The sequence below is a fragment of the Drosophila sechellia genome, chromosome 3R (assembly GCF_004382195.2).
Source record: "Drosophila sechellia strain sech25 chromosome 3R, ASM438219v1, whole genome shotgun sequence".
In the NCBI taxonomy this organism is placed as follows: domain Eukaryota; kingdom Metazoa; phylum Arthropoda; class Insecta; order Diptera; family Drosophilidae; genus Drosophila; species Drosophila sechellia.
Window position 1 is genome coordinate 11,445,974 of NC_045952.1, and position 13,152 is coordinate 11,459,125.

Sequence of the window (13,152 nt, forward strand, 5' to 3'; positions counted from 1 at the left end):
GCAAATGCCAGGCGGCCGGACGGCGAACATTTTTGCAATTCTTGTGCAAATGATACCCTCCGGAAGAGCAGGACACACGGCTCACGGCGCACATGTACTCGGGGAAAACTGGGAAATCGGGAAAATGGAGGAGGCTGGCGCGCGTATCCGCAGAATCAATGTTAAGCTTGTAACGTGCAAAAGTTAATGCCCAGCACGGCCAAAAGAGCAGCAAAAACTGACCACACAGGGCGGCCACCAGAAGCGAAACTAAAAAGCCAAAGCGGAAAATGGACCCAAAACAACGAAATGCCGTCAAGGAATATATGTATGTGCAGAATATATATGCAAAACAAAACCAACCGCGAAAATAATCAACGAGACGTAAAAGTGCTGCCATATTTAATAGGAAATTGTGTGTGTACAGAAGGAACAATGCAACTAAAAATTATAAATGCAAAAACGATGCTCAAAACTCCATGAAAACCGAATGAAAATCGAAAAAGCAAACTTCGCATGAATAGATATTGCTCCTACATACAAATGTATATATATATATATATATATATATGAGTGACATAGTGCGGCGAACAAGGGCTTCAAAAAGAGCAGCTATCGTGTACAATATTTGGCTACACAACTTGAATTGGCATTGTTTTTGGCCGCCATTGTTGCATTTTTGTTGTCATTTTTAAGCCAATTTCCGTTCAATTTGACGCTTCCGCTGCGCTTTGCCACACGCTATAAATATCAAATCCTTAAACGAAAGAGGTCTTGAAAAACGAAGCAAATATAATTAAATTTAACAGAGACTGCTCGGATAAGTTTCTTTAAAATAAATATTTGTCAAAATGTGAAATAAAATAAACGAGCGACTGCAATAAAATGCTAAGCAAATCCAATCAAATTGTCTGTTAATTGCAATGACAGTCGGAAAAAGGCAATGATAAACATTCTGCCAGGGCAATAAAACACTCGATTGGATTGCTTAATTTTATTGCAAGTAATCGAACTGGGAAAGCTAGTTCCTGCAGATGGAAATTATTTTTCCCTTCTGATTTCTGTTGGCCGATTACGAACACTAAAGCTGTCCCAAAATAATGCAAGGACTTTAATTTAACTTCACCAGAGTCGAAAAAATATTGTATAACATCTATTGCGCGTGTTTTTTAGTTATGCCGCTCAAAATGCTACTAAAAAATAACAAAAAAGCCACCAGCTCTGATATAAATGCATGGCAGACAAATATAAACATATCAAGTTTATTTTACGCAATTGCACTTTATAAAATCTAACAAAATTCAAACGTTAAAACGGAAGAGCTAGAGGGCGGATAGGTATTACATATGAAACTGCATGACTGCATGAGTAAGCAAAAAGCCACAGAAACAGATTTAATTCTTTGTTTCTGATTCGTAAGGGAGTTAGTGAAATTAACTTAAAGTAAACTAAAAAGTTCACTTTGTTGTAGGATCAAAGGGCTTGAACATTTTTAACTGAATTCTTTTCATAATTGAAGTATAGGTTTCCTGCTACTCAGCTTTTCCGGTTTAATTGAGCACGTTGATCACGTGTAGAGGGAAATAAATTTACATTTTTGAAATCACTTTAAATCCATATAGTTTTGAAGAAAAAGCTTTATTTACAAACGTACGGGGATGGACCATATTTCTGCATCATGCACTCAATCTCATGGCCAGAAAACAATGTCCTTCGTGCCATCAGATCCGTGCAATCCAATGCTGTTAGCGGGGGATATGCACTCTTGTTGGCCCAAATATGGGGAGTATTTGTTAATATTTTCACCCGATAGACGATGACAGTTGCCGGACAATGTCAACAACGCCGGCGAATTGCATAGGTCGCTGAAAATGGCAATATGTATGGTCCATTCAGCCGTAGGGCCTGGATGGATTGGATGGCTTGGTTGGTATGGGGGCGATATGGCACACAGTTGTCACGCTGTTTGCCGGATAACCGTTATTATATCCTACTCCGCCTGACTGTTTGCACGGTTGCACGGTCCCCGTTCGGACTTCGATCCATTTGACATTATGGCAACGCATCAACGGGCAGAGTTGGCAAACTTTCGCCCTCGCATAGGTCAGCAAATTAATACCCGGACTCTGGCCAGAAGCCAAAACGAGGTCGCTGCGTTGCTCATCACCTTTGGTCGGTAATCGCAACTTTTAAATAAGCTCCATTTGGTGCGTTTTAATTAAAAATTGTGCCAGAAACTGCGGACTGCAGTTTCACACTTGGAACAATTTACTCAGCATCTTGGGTGAATTTATCACGCTATACCCACTTTTGGTATTTCTAAATCTTTATATAAATAATATAAATATTTATTTTTATTTATTTATTTATTATTTATTTATGTAGTAGATGATTTATGCTCTTAGCTTACACTTTTCTGAGTGCAGAATTTGCACCAAAACTGACCGCTGGCTAAATGTGTGCCAGCGGAGCATTAAAGAAATTTCATTATAGCGCCAGATGGCTGGTGATCCAAACCTATGGCTGCGTGTTTAATGTTTGTACTTCCCACATATACACTCATATGCAAATGAAAGCTTTATTATTTCAGTTTCTGCGAAAGTTTCGCTGCCCCATTAAAACCGAAAAGCGAAACATCTGCAGGCCACATAGTTTGAGGGCAAAGAATTTTAATAATTCATAATGAGATGCAGTTCGAAAAGTATTTTATTGGAAAAATCGCATCGCAAAGGGTGTTGAAAATGAAAGGCAGCTTTGGATGGCCGAAGGTGGAAAAAGTTTATTCATTTTCGCAGCTAACACATATCGTTGCCTACTTATGCGGGCACGAACAAGACAAATGTGGGGGTGGCATGGCAACAACCCCTGGAACACACACATGTTGAGCAAATATTATTGCCTTGTATTTCATTTTTATGTTGACTTGTGTCTCAGTTCCCCTCCCTCAGCACAACGAAAAAAGTGTTTATTTAGCGTGTTGCAGCAACACAAATAATTGTCGAACAGCATGTTGCACGCGCGAGTGTGTGTGTGTGTGCCTTTGTGGTTATTTACGATTCTCGTAAGACGCATAGATAAATATTAAGTATACGCAACATTGTCACGTCACAAACTAATGAAACATTGCCCAAGGCCTTGGAATGAAACGCTTCAGAATTTATGCTGATGGAAAACTTTAAACGATAAACCATCGATAAAAACCGAACGCTGTTAGTTTTCCGAAAAATTCAAACGGCAACAGCTGGGCGAACAAGGCAAACCTAATGCATATATTGTGCCACCCATATATGTACACTGAACAAAATTGGATTTTTCTTGAGCTTTTTTAATAAAGTATCTATGATTTTATTGTTTTATGACTCCAAGAGATCCAATGCTGCCATTTTGAGCCATTCACTTCAAGGTATAATTTGGCATTTTCTGATAGTATATAAACTGTTTCGTTTGTGTAGTTACACATATACATGCATGCCTATCTATGTCTGTATGCCATACACCAAAAGTTAGCTGCTAAAGGGAAAATAGGGAAAAAAGGCAAACACTGTTCACGAAAACTCGCTGATGCTCCTGCTGCTCCTGTCTGCCAGTGTCCATGTGCGCGTAAAGTCCATTAACATGAAAGGCAAACAAACAGGCAGCCAGGCCAGCGCACACTTTTGGACACTTCATAAACAAGCGGGCACAAAAAATGGACCAAAAACAAAGCCAACCTCCGAAAAAGCGAAATTCCAGCTGCAGTTTGCAGGCGAAAAACTTTCCAAGAAGAGTGTACACATTTTGAGCCAGAAATTTGAGGCGTAAAATTCGATTTTTGGCCACAAGCAAAACGTAAACCAAACCAGAATTATATTAATTGAAGCATACCAAAAGAGTAGAATGCATGTAGTGTACGAAGATACCAATCATTGATTTGGTTATTAATTGTGAGCAAACAATGTCTAATGCAAACCACTTGATTAAACGGAACATGTAATTTTACGTCGAGAACTCATCAGTGTATTTCCTTTATATTTCAGGTGTCGGAAACTGAAGAACTCCCAAGGTTGCGGGCCCAAAAGGTAAGAGATCTGGGGCTAATTGAAGGGGGCAACTAAGGCAACTAGCAAATAGCTGGAATTCGGACAATTATTGTTCCCAGCATTGGTTAGGTCACGCCCTTAAGCCAATCAACTAAGTCAACAATACGCATACGCCATGTATGCCCAACATACACACGCAGGCTGACCCGACACGAAAATTCAAGGCTTAAAATCTAACCAAATAAAGGGATTGTGATTGTGAGGGGGCAGCAGACTGACAATTATTATGGGAAATGTTTTTTGGGTCTGGGAACGTTTCATTGAATACAATGGCATTAACAACAATAACAAAGATGCGCACACAATCGAGCAAATATTTAGTGAAGGGAAATAATTTCTAATAGGTTTTCCTTCCAATTGAAATCGGATATTATGTCTGGATGAGGGTTCGTGTCTGTGTCTGTGTGTGTGTGTGTGTGTAAGTGGCTGATTGTGTTTACGCAATGTTTGGTAGAATTACACACAACTCCATGCAAATATTTGCCCTTCCTTTGGTTTTGGGCTACAACTTTTTAATTAAATATATGTATATACATCCCGCACTACAGCTGCTAAGCGATGGCTTAATAATAATAAAGAGTATATTGTTTTTCCATTTAATTTGGCTTTAAGTCGCTGCCCAGATCCAATCATTAGTTATGCAAAGCACAGGCCAGCCAGTAAATTAACCCAAACTAATTTCCAATGGGGCAAAGTGGAGGGAGACCAAGAATTTAACCATCAACTGACGTTAAAGTTTGTCCGGGCGAAATAAAGCTGTTGAGTCGCATAAAAAGAAAAAACAGGAAAATGATTGTGAGCAAATATTCCGGGCGGCACGAAGTTCCTTCAGCTTCAAGGAACCAAGCTATATGCACACATGTGTGTTTATTTCACACCTGAAGTGTGATGAAAATATGACAACATCCCACCTGAAGACAGGTGCCGAGTGAAAATTCTCCTGCTCTCTCGGCATCTTGAACGTGTGACTGTGGGGCATTCGTGCTTGAAGAGTTTTCTCCAGCGCTCAGCAAACAAACATAACTTGAAGCTTTTCTTTCCATCCAGTTTTTGTGATTGCACTTTGAAAAACATCAACATACTTGTAGTAAAGGTGTCCAGGACTAAGTTGTTTTTTTTTAGACAAACTGTTTCCATGCTGAAAATCAAATTTTTCTAAGGAATTCAACAGAACTTGTAGTATCATAACCAAATTTAATAAAAGCATTACAAATCTCACTGGCAGTATATTTAAAAAATAGATAACTTAACGTTTTAACTTAAAATATTCGTAAAATAGATAATTAATTTAATAATTGACATAATTATTTCTCAAGTGCACAGTCCTTGGCGTTGGCCCAACATTGCAGATATCAAAATCATGGTCGTTTGTTGATACCGATATTGTTTTCATCCATCGCCAGCACATTGATTGAAAATGCAAATAGCAAAAATAGTTGGCAAATATGAACAATCAGTTTGGCATTCAGTTCCCTACTGTTTGTCGTTATACAATAGCAAGCAGCCTTCTACTTCTAGTCCATTCCCAATAACTGACACTCGAATAATCTTTGCCCCTTCATCGTGATAATCAAGTTAATCGACAGCATTCCCCTGCAGACGTCAAAAAATCCGACAAGTCACCAAAGTTTACCCAACCTTCAATCTTCATATTATGTTATTTCCCCCTATTTATAAGAATTAGCTTGATCATGGGAACTATACACAGACGTGCAATAAAGAAAAAAATGCTCATTTAATGCTGTATGAGAGCAAATATTTTTATGGCCTTGACAAATCAGTTTTCCTGGTATTTTTTATAATAAGCAGCATGACAAAACGCCAAACTCACCCACACAAAAGTCAATTGATTGGGCAGCTGCCGAAATTCCTTAGGGGCAGAGGGCGAAGCTCGATGGCAAAAAATAGAAGCCGTGCAAAATTCATTCAAACATGGCCCAGATTGATTTTGGAAACGAAAAAAGCACAGCAAGTCGTACATACGGTTGAAGTCAAATTACTATGATTTTATATACATTCAATCAGAGTAATGCTTATAAATATTATTCGCACGAGAGTCTTAAACTCCTTTTAATTTACTTTTTTTTGAATATGCTAAAGTTTTTTAAGCTATTTTCAGTATGAGAAATTTTAGTTTTAAGACTAGCAATTTGCCACTGGTTGTACAAGGTCCCGGGATATATTTCAAACACACTCACGGGACGGCAAAGAAAAAAGAGCAAATTTTGGTTGCCTTTTGTGAGTTGGTTCTCCTGTTGCGACAGCTACACGGCATTTATAAAAATCATACGCCCTGTTGTACCAGCAGCACACGGCAAAGTGCTGGCAGGACAAAGGCAAACGGCAATATATTCGTATCGCTTGTCAGCCAACATGTTCGCGAACGATTTCCGCATACGTAATGTCGATTTTGACAAAAACTGTCACCTTCTCGGTGGAAGCTGGTGGCTCATAAAAACATTAGCTTCTTGGCTCCTTGGTTCCGGATGTGTTCGAAGTTCGAGGAGCCAAATCAGAATGAATATCCATCATTAACAGGCCTAATCCACTTGCCGTCAATGCGTTGAAGTGTGAAGGATCCGCCCAGTTAAGCAAATCACTTGGCCATTGTCTGGATGGCTTTCACCTTGCCAACTTCTTCGAATTATTGCTAATAATTAGAGGTGACACGAAGAATCAAAGATCAATTCATTGACAATGAGTTACGAAAAACTTGATTGATTTTGATTGATTAAATCGGAATAAATGGATTATCATAAATTTATTTATTTTTAAATTGTCAATTCATACGCAAGATATAGTATGAATATAGTATACCTTTTTCCTCTGTTTGCAATAGGAATCATTGGCATAGAATTATGCCAATTTATTAATTTATTAATGGTATTTAATTGCTGAATTTAAAATTACATAAAGATAAAAGCTGCAAAATAAATTACATTCAATTTGTCGGAAACTCCGCCACCCGAAAAATACCTGTTCAAAGTTGTAAGTTGTCATTCGGCAGCGCATACACCTACGAACATATAAAACGCACGTCAAATGCGACAGGATAACTTCAGGACGACAATTGAAGGGGCGTGTGTGAGTGTTTGAGTGTGTGGGGCGTGTTCGTGGACCAATTTGCCCAATTTAAGAGGGCACAAAAAGAAGCGAGTGTGCGAAGAACAATCAAAGGTGCACCGAGAAATAAAACTTTGATTTAAAAAAGTATGTTCATAGGCTTATTTGCACTATTTAAGCACTGTGAGGTTCTTATTTTTTTTCAGTGTAGGAACCGAAAGAGATCAGGCATTAGTCAAGCTTTGCCAGATTCCGGCCAACTTGGAGTTTCTATCGCCAATCGCCCCTCGTCACTTGGCAACGATTTCGAGCCTCAGACTGTCAATCAGCAGTCGTTTTGCATGTTTTTTGTCGTATTTTTAGGTCAAAACAAAAAATCTAGGCAAACAGACCAACTAATTGGTTGAAATGCAGAGCAGATCAGCAAAAGAACATTTTTTTTTTTTGGTCTGCGAAAAAGTTTCACGCTTATTAGACCAAAAGCAAAACAAAGCTACGCGAAGCTGAAAAAAACATGGAGCAAAAATGGCGAGAAATTCATGATTCATTAGGAAAGTCAGGCGAAGACAAGTGCGTAACTTTTCAGCCACGTCTATTGGCAGTTGGCTTGGCTAATTTAAATTCTTTTGGCGCCGCCAGAGACGCAACCACCGCGCCTTCGAAGGCGGACTCCTATTGGAAGTAGTCGGGCATGACAGCTCCTTAAGCGCCTGAGTGATTGACATCAAAAAGGTCTACGGCAGAATGAGCAGATAATATAATGAGCGCCAACCAACTGCGAAAAACCTACTAACACAAAGATTAATTAAGGAAAAACCGAGCACTACATTCATAAGTGGAATCAATTAATGGGTTTATTAATTATAAAACGTTTAAGCCAATAAGTTTGCAAATTTTATTATTTATATTACTATCGATTTTAATATGAAGCTCTGAAGTTCATTCATTAAAATTCGCTAAGTGCACATATGTTCGCTTGTGGGGCATATAATTAAAATTGCTCATCATTAGGAATTTGTAAATTTGCCTAAGCTTGTTGCCAAAAGTTTAAACAGCCAATGTTGAAAGATTGAATGAGAGGGCAGTTTGTCCAAGCGGTTTTTCGTGTTGTCCCTCAAAAGGAAGTTTTCTAAGCCCACTAATGATACACAGAGAAGTAAAGCCGTTCAGAGATGAGGGAAAATGCTTCCATACTTCCGGAGAAGTTGTTAAGGACAACGCTCTCGGCACTTGTTCAAAGGCAATTTAAAAATAAAAACGCAGCATCAGAACGCAAGCAATTCTTCAGAAAAGCGTCTACAGTTTTTCACCTTTTTTTTCGGCCATCAAATATTGTGTGAAATGAAAGCCCAACTTATCCCAAAACCATCCCATCTGACAAGCGACTTAAGCAACTGGCTAACAAATCTCACTAAATGCGAAGACAAAAGTAAATGAAATTGCACTAAATCTACGGGGAATTTGTCTTTGGAAAATTTCAACCTTTTGGCCCAAAACTCGGTGGGGTTTCCGGGGATCTTTCAAGGATTGCGAAGCTGGGCTGGGGCTGCCATCATCAAAAAGGTACGAACAGGCCTAGGCCAAAGTGATAAACCGTTTCCACTGACATTGCATATAAATCTGCGACAAAGTTGCGTCTGCCACGGATAGCTCCAAAATCGTGCCGGATTTGTCACGCCAAATCGCTGGAAACGCTTTGGCCTTGTTTATGCCCAACTTTCCTCCCACTTTTCCCTATTTTAGCTACCAAATTTCCCACAGCAACAACAACATGGCGAGAGAGAGAGATGGTCGTAAATCTTTGAGTAGCTTATCTCCAACAAAACTGTGCGCTTTTTTAATTCGCTGGGAAAATGTATGCAAAACAGGGCCAGGAATATCAAGAAGAAATGAAACCGAAAAATGCACAGAGAAAATGCTAAATGTTTATTTAAAATGAGGCACATTTTCAGCGCGGGGCGGAGAATATTATTTATAGAAGAAAGTCGGGATAACAGCTCTGGAAATTACGTTAGCAAAGGCAATGTTTCACTTTCCGTTTCCGTTCTTCCTTTGGCCAAAACTTAGATCAACAACTTGTAAGCCGCTTTCCACTCGACACCCGCACCAAAAACACAAAAAAAAAAACGCACGAAAAACAAAAGCCAGAAATCCGCTTTCACATTTCCCAGCCATTTATCATAAAATGCCAACACAATGCCACCGATATGCAGACAAAACCAAATTCGAAGATTATGTCTTCAAGTTGATAAACGAGATGTCACCGAAAGAATTTTGCATTGTAGTATTAACACCTCGCCGAATCGAATAACAAATTGGTTTATTGAAAGGGCCCAGGAACAGCAAACAACATCAAAGTTTTGCATTTAATTTGCCATTGTTTTGACTCGTAATTAGGGTCCTATGATGAACGGAGAAATCAAAACACGAATAACAATGATAAATCCGCACCAAGATAATTCGATGAATCCATCAAACTTTGATGTGCCAAAAAATAATTGCATGCAAATTTATTTTAATGCATATTTACCCTCGTAATTGCTTCAAATTTACGTTTCATTTAATCGACGTTGTCAGACGGTCCAACGCAGACCAAATGAACAGCAAGATGAGAGTGTCGACTATGGAAATACCCTATAATTTTGAATACACAGGAAAGCAGTCAAATTTAAATTCATATGTTCTTAGCGCTTTCCACAATATAAACCAATTTATCAGAGCAATGATTAAGTTGAACGTCATAGTTTTTGAAAGCTGACAAGTTTACTATCTTCTCAGTATAAACAAACTATATACTATTGGAACACTCGATTTATTATTATCAATTAAGCAGATAATCCCACCATGAAGTTGACATCTTTATGAGCTCCGCCAGCCTCTATCGAATACAGAATATACCCCTTTTTTCACTGCGAGGCAGTCAAATGGCGACCATGAAAAAGCGGCAAACAGATTATAACTCCCAACTGACATTTGGGGACTTTATTATTTGGCCATTGAAAAATGCGAGACTATCCGCGGACTGGCTTTCTTTTTCTGTGTTGGTTTTTGGCGAGGGGTTACGGCCTGGGGTTTCGGGCTGGGTACCCAAGTGGATTTTAATTTTTCAAAGTTAAACAGCGTCGGCGACCCTTTTTTTCCGCCGCCAAAGGACCTCGCCTGACTGGACACACTGGGAATGGAGGACCGAGCCATGTTTGCAGGATTGCCGAGGCCGGAGCTTCATTGTTTACCTTCGCGACTTTGCACTGATTGATCCCTTGGGAGGAGCTCAGCACGCCTCGATTTCGCCGTTCTGCGATGGGTATAATTAATTTCGCTTTTTGATTTGCGATTTGTGAGCGGGCCAAAGCATCGAATTGTCACGTAATTATATTTGCGTTAATGATGTTTTCGGCCGCCTTGTCGCGACGGCCAGCGGAAAAGTCAATTAATATTTTTGGTGTGCGAACAAAACAATTTAGACCGTTGTGTGACGCGCCGACTTTAATTAAAATGCTTTTGGCCGTCGTTTCACTGCATGCTGGGATTTTTAATTTTCATTGAAATCGTGACAACCGATTTTATTCCACCGTCTTTGTTTACATTCCACTCATTCTTTTTATCACACACACACACATATTTTGGCGGGCACGCGACTTTAAAAACCCGCAGCCAGAATTGTTCGAAATGGCCAGAAAAATGTTTGGCCATTAAATAATTTAAGCATTAATTGGCTGTTAATCTCACCTTAATTTGATCGTACAAAACTTGTTTTGGCTTCGTTCTCATTTGCATACGCTACTGAAACTGAGTGCGTTTTTAATGCATATTGAGATTAATTGAAGTTATTATTTAACAAAGAAGATAAGTTATAGGAATATGAGAATGCCAAGATAACGGAAATCACAGGCATTAAAAGAAAGTTTTGTTTTTTTTGTTTAATAGTTTTTAACCACTTTTCTTCTGCCAGTTAATATCGTACATTATGGGGCAATTCGTGTAGCTTTCAAATGAAAATTCCAAACGGAAAATGTGAACAAGCTAAAATAACATCACACAACTAGTTAATAGAAAACACGAGTGCATTTTCAATTTTCATGTTGTCCGGCACTTGGCTGTCATGCTCGATGGCTAACATTATTCTATAGCAAACTTTACATAAAATATATATGAATATATATAGGTATATACGGGTGCGAAATGCGATGTGTTACACTCAAGCGTCGCCTCACGTGCTGCATATTCATGTCCACTTGTCTGGAGTAAAGTTGAGGTATAGATTCTCTGCACTGGGAAAAAATTACAATAAATATACATATTAAATTAATTAAAATTATTTAAAGTACATATTTAAACGTAACTTTATTGTACCTGTAACAAGACGTTTTTGGGCTTAAAGTTAATAGTTATAGTTGAAATATTTGAATTTCGAAACCTTTATGATAGGTGTATATATATTAGACTTCCTGCTGTGCGCAGATAGCGTTGGCATCAGTATGAATTACTATTAATGGCGAGCAGTATAAATTAAAATTTCATTACATGACGACGTCAATTAAAAGCATGTAAAACTCAATCGGCAATGACGTTTTTTAAATGCAGCCAAGCCATCATCAAGAGGAATCAGATCCCTGGCCCGCGGGGGAAATAATGGGAGGTGGTCGGCGGAGCATTGACGTTGGCTTAATGAGTCGGCAAATGGCTGATAAAAATGCAGAGTGAATATGAAAATCGCTGCCGCTGACGCTCGTGACGTCGTGACGCGGCGCAAAGTTCTCGAAACTGACAGGAAACATTGATAAAAGCGCCAACTGACATTGCGTAATGATGGTGCGCCTTAATAGCCGGCTCATTAAACCGGGCGTGCATTAAAAGAAAACAAAAAACAACAGGACACAATCAGCGGCAAACAACAAAAAATATGATAATAAATAGGTTGAATATTAAAAATCACACTGCAATGGCGCACAAAAAAAATGAATTAACATCCATCATAGGGAGGTTTTTTTTAATCTAACTTTCCGAGCCATTCACATTCGGCGATATTAAAAATCTAATTAAAACTTAAACAGCATTCAGTATTATACACTCGCTGTGCAGAGGCATTTTCGCAGTAAAAATTCGTTTAAGCCAAAAGCCCATTAACAATTATGACTTTCCTTTGCCGCCCAAGTAGTTGAAACTTGAAAAGAGGAAAATGCACTGGCAGTGACGCAGGCACTGCCTTTTCTTTATCCCCTTATAAAGCCCAACCCCACCCACCCCTTCGGCTTTGTCATAAGTCGTCGACAGTTTTTGTCCGGCTGCCCGACTTTTCCGATTCGCAAACTTATATATTACTATATATATTATATATAGAGAGAGAGGGCCAAAGCAGCAACATCGGTGGCAACAACGCTTTGGCTTTGCCTCATTTTCAGTTTTACTTTTTCAAGTTTTAATTCTTTGAATTTTAATGACTTCTCGTAATAAGTTTTCATTTCTCATAATTTCTTGGGTTAATAGAATCTCTGCAGTTTTATGTGTATGGCTGCTGCCACAATCCATGTAGAGCAACTTTAAGTTCTATAACCGTGGGCTATGGGCGGATTAAGAATTTTCGGAACGATTAAGATTAAACAAAAGCAGAATGCACTTAAAATACAACTGAAATTGGGGGACACCAGGTATCGTAACAAACACTGGGTCATCAAAATTGTTTAACCTCTGAAAGGTTTTCCATCATTGATCACTAAAAGAGAGACCCTTGCATTTAAACTCCACACTTAAGAGCCATCAATGGTATATTTTTGGTTTTAAAAGTAAAATTGATTTTGATAAACAAAAACTCAACCACTTTAAGACCACTGTGCCCAGCTCATTGAAACTTTTTTTTGTTGCAAAAACTATAAGAAAATTGCAGAAACTATAATTATGGAGTTGACACAAAGTCAGGCAGCAGTTACAGTGACCAGTGAAAAAAGCAGACGACAATAATGACTCGGACGAGTCAAGAAGCGATGGAGGGATGGGGTCCTGCGGCACGGCGAAACAGGACTATGTGGAGTCC

The 13,152-nt window shown here is 38.8% G+C and overlaps 1 protein-coding gene across 2 annotated transcripts in view; it reads left to right on the forward strand.

Moving 5' to 3' along the window:
• LOC6616776 (serine-rich adhesin for platelets) overlaps positions 1-13,152 on the forward strand; it is a 48,138-nt gene that overhangs the window by 17,419 nt on the left and 17,567 nt on the right. For both annotated transcript variants that reach the window (XM_032721445.1, XM_032721446.1), the window contains one exon: positions 3,996-4,037. The gene's annotated coding sequence lies outside the window, so the exon portion shown is untranslated. The remainder of the gene's footprint in view (positions 1-3,995; positions 4,038-13,152) is intronic.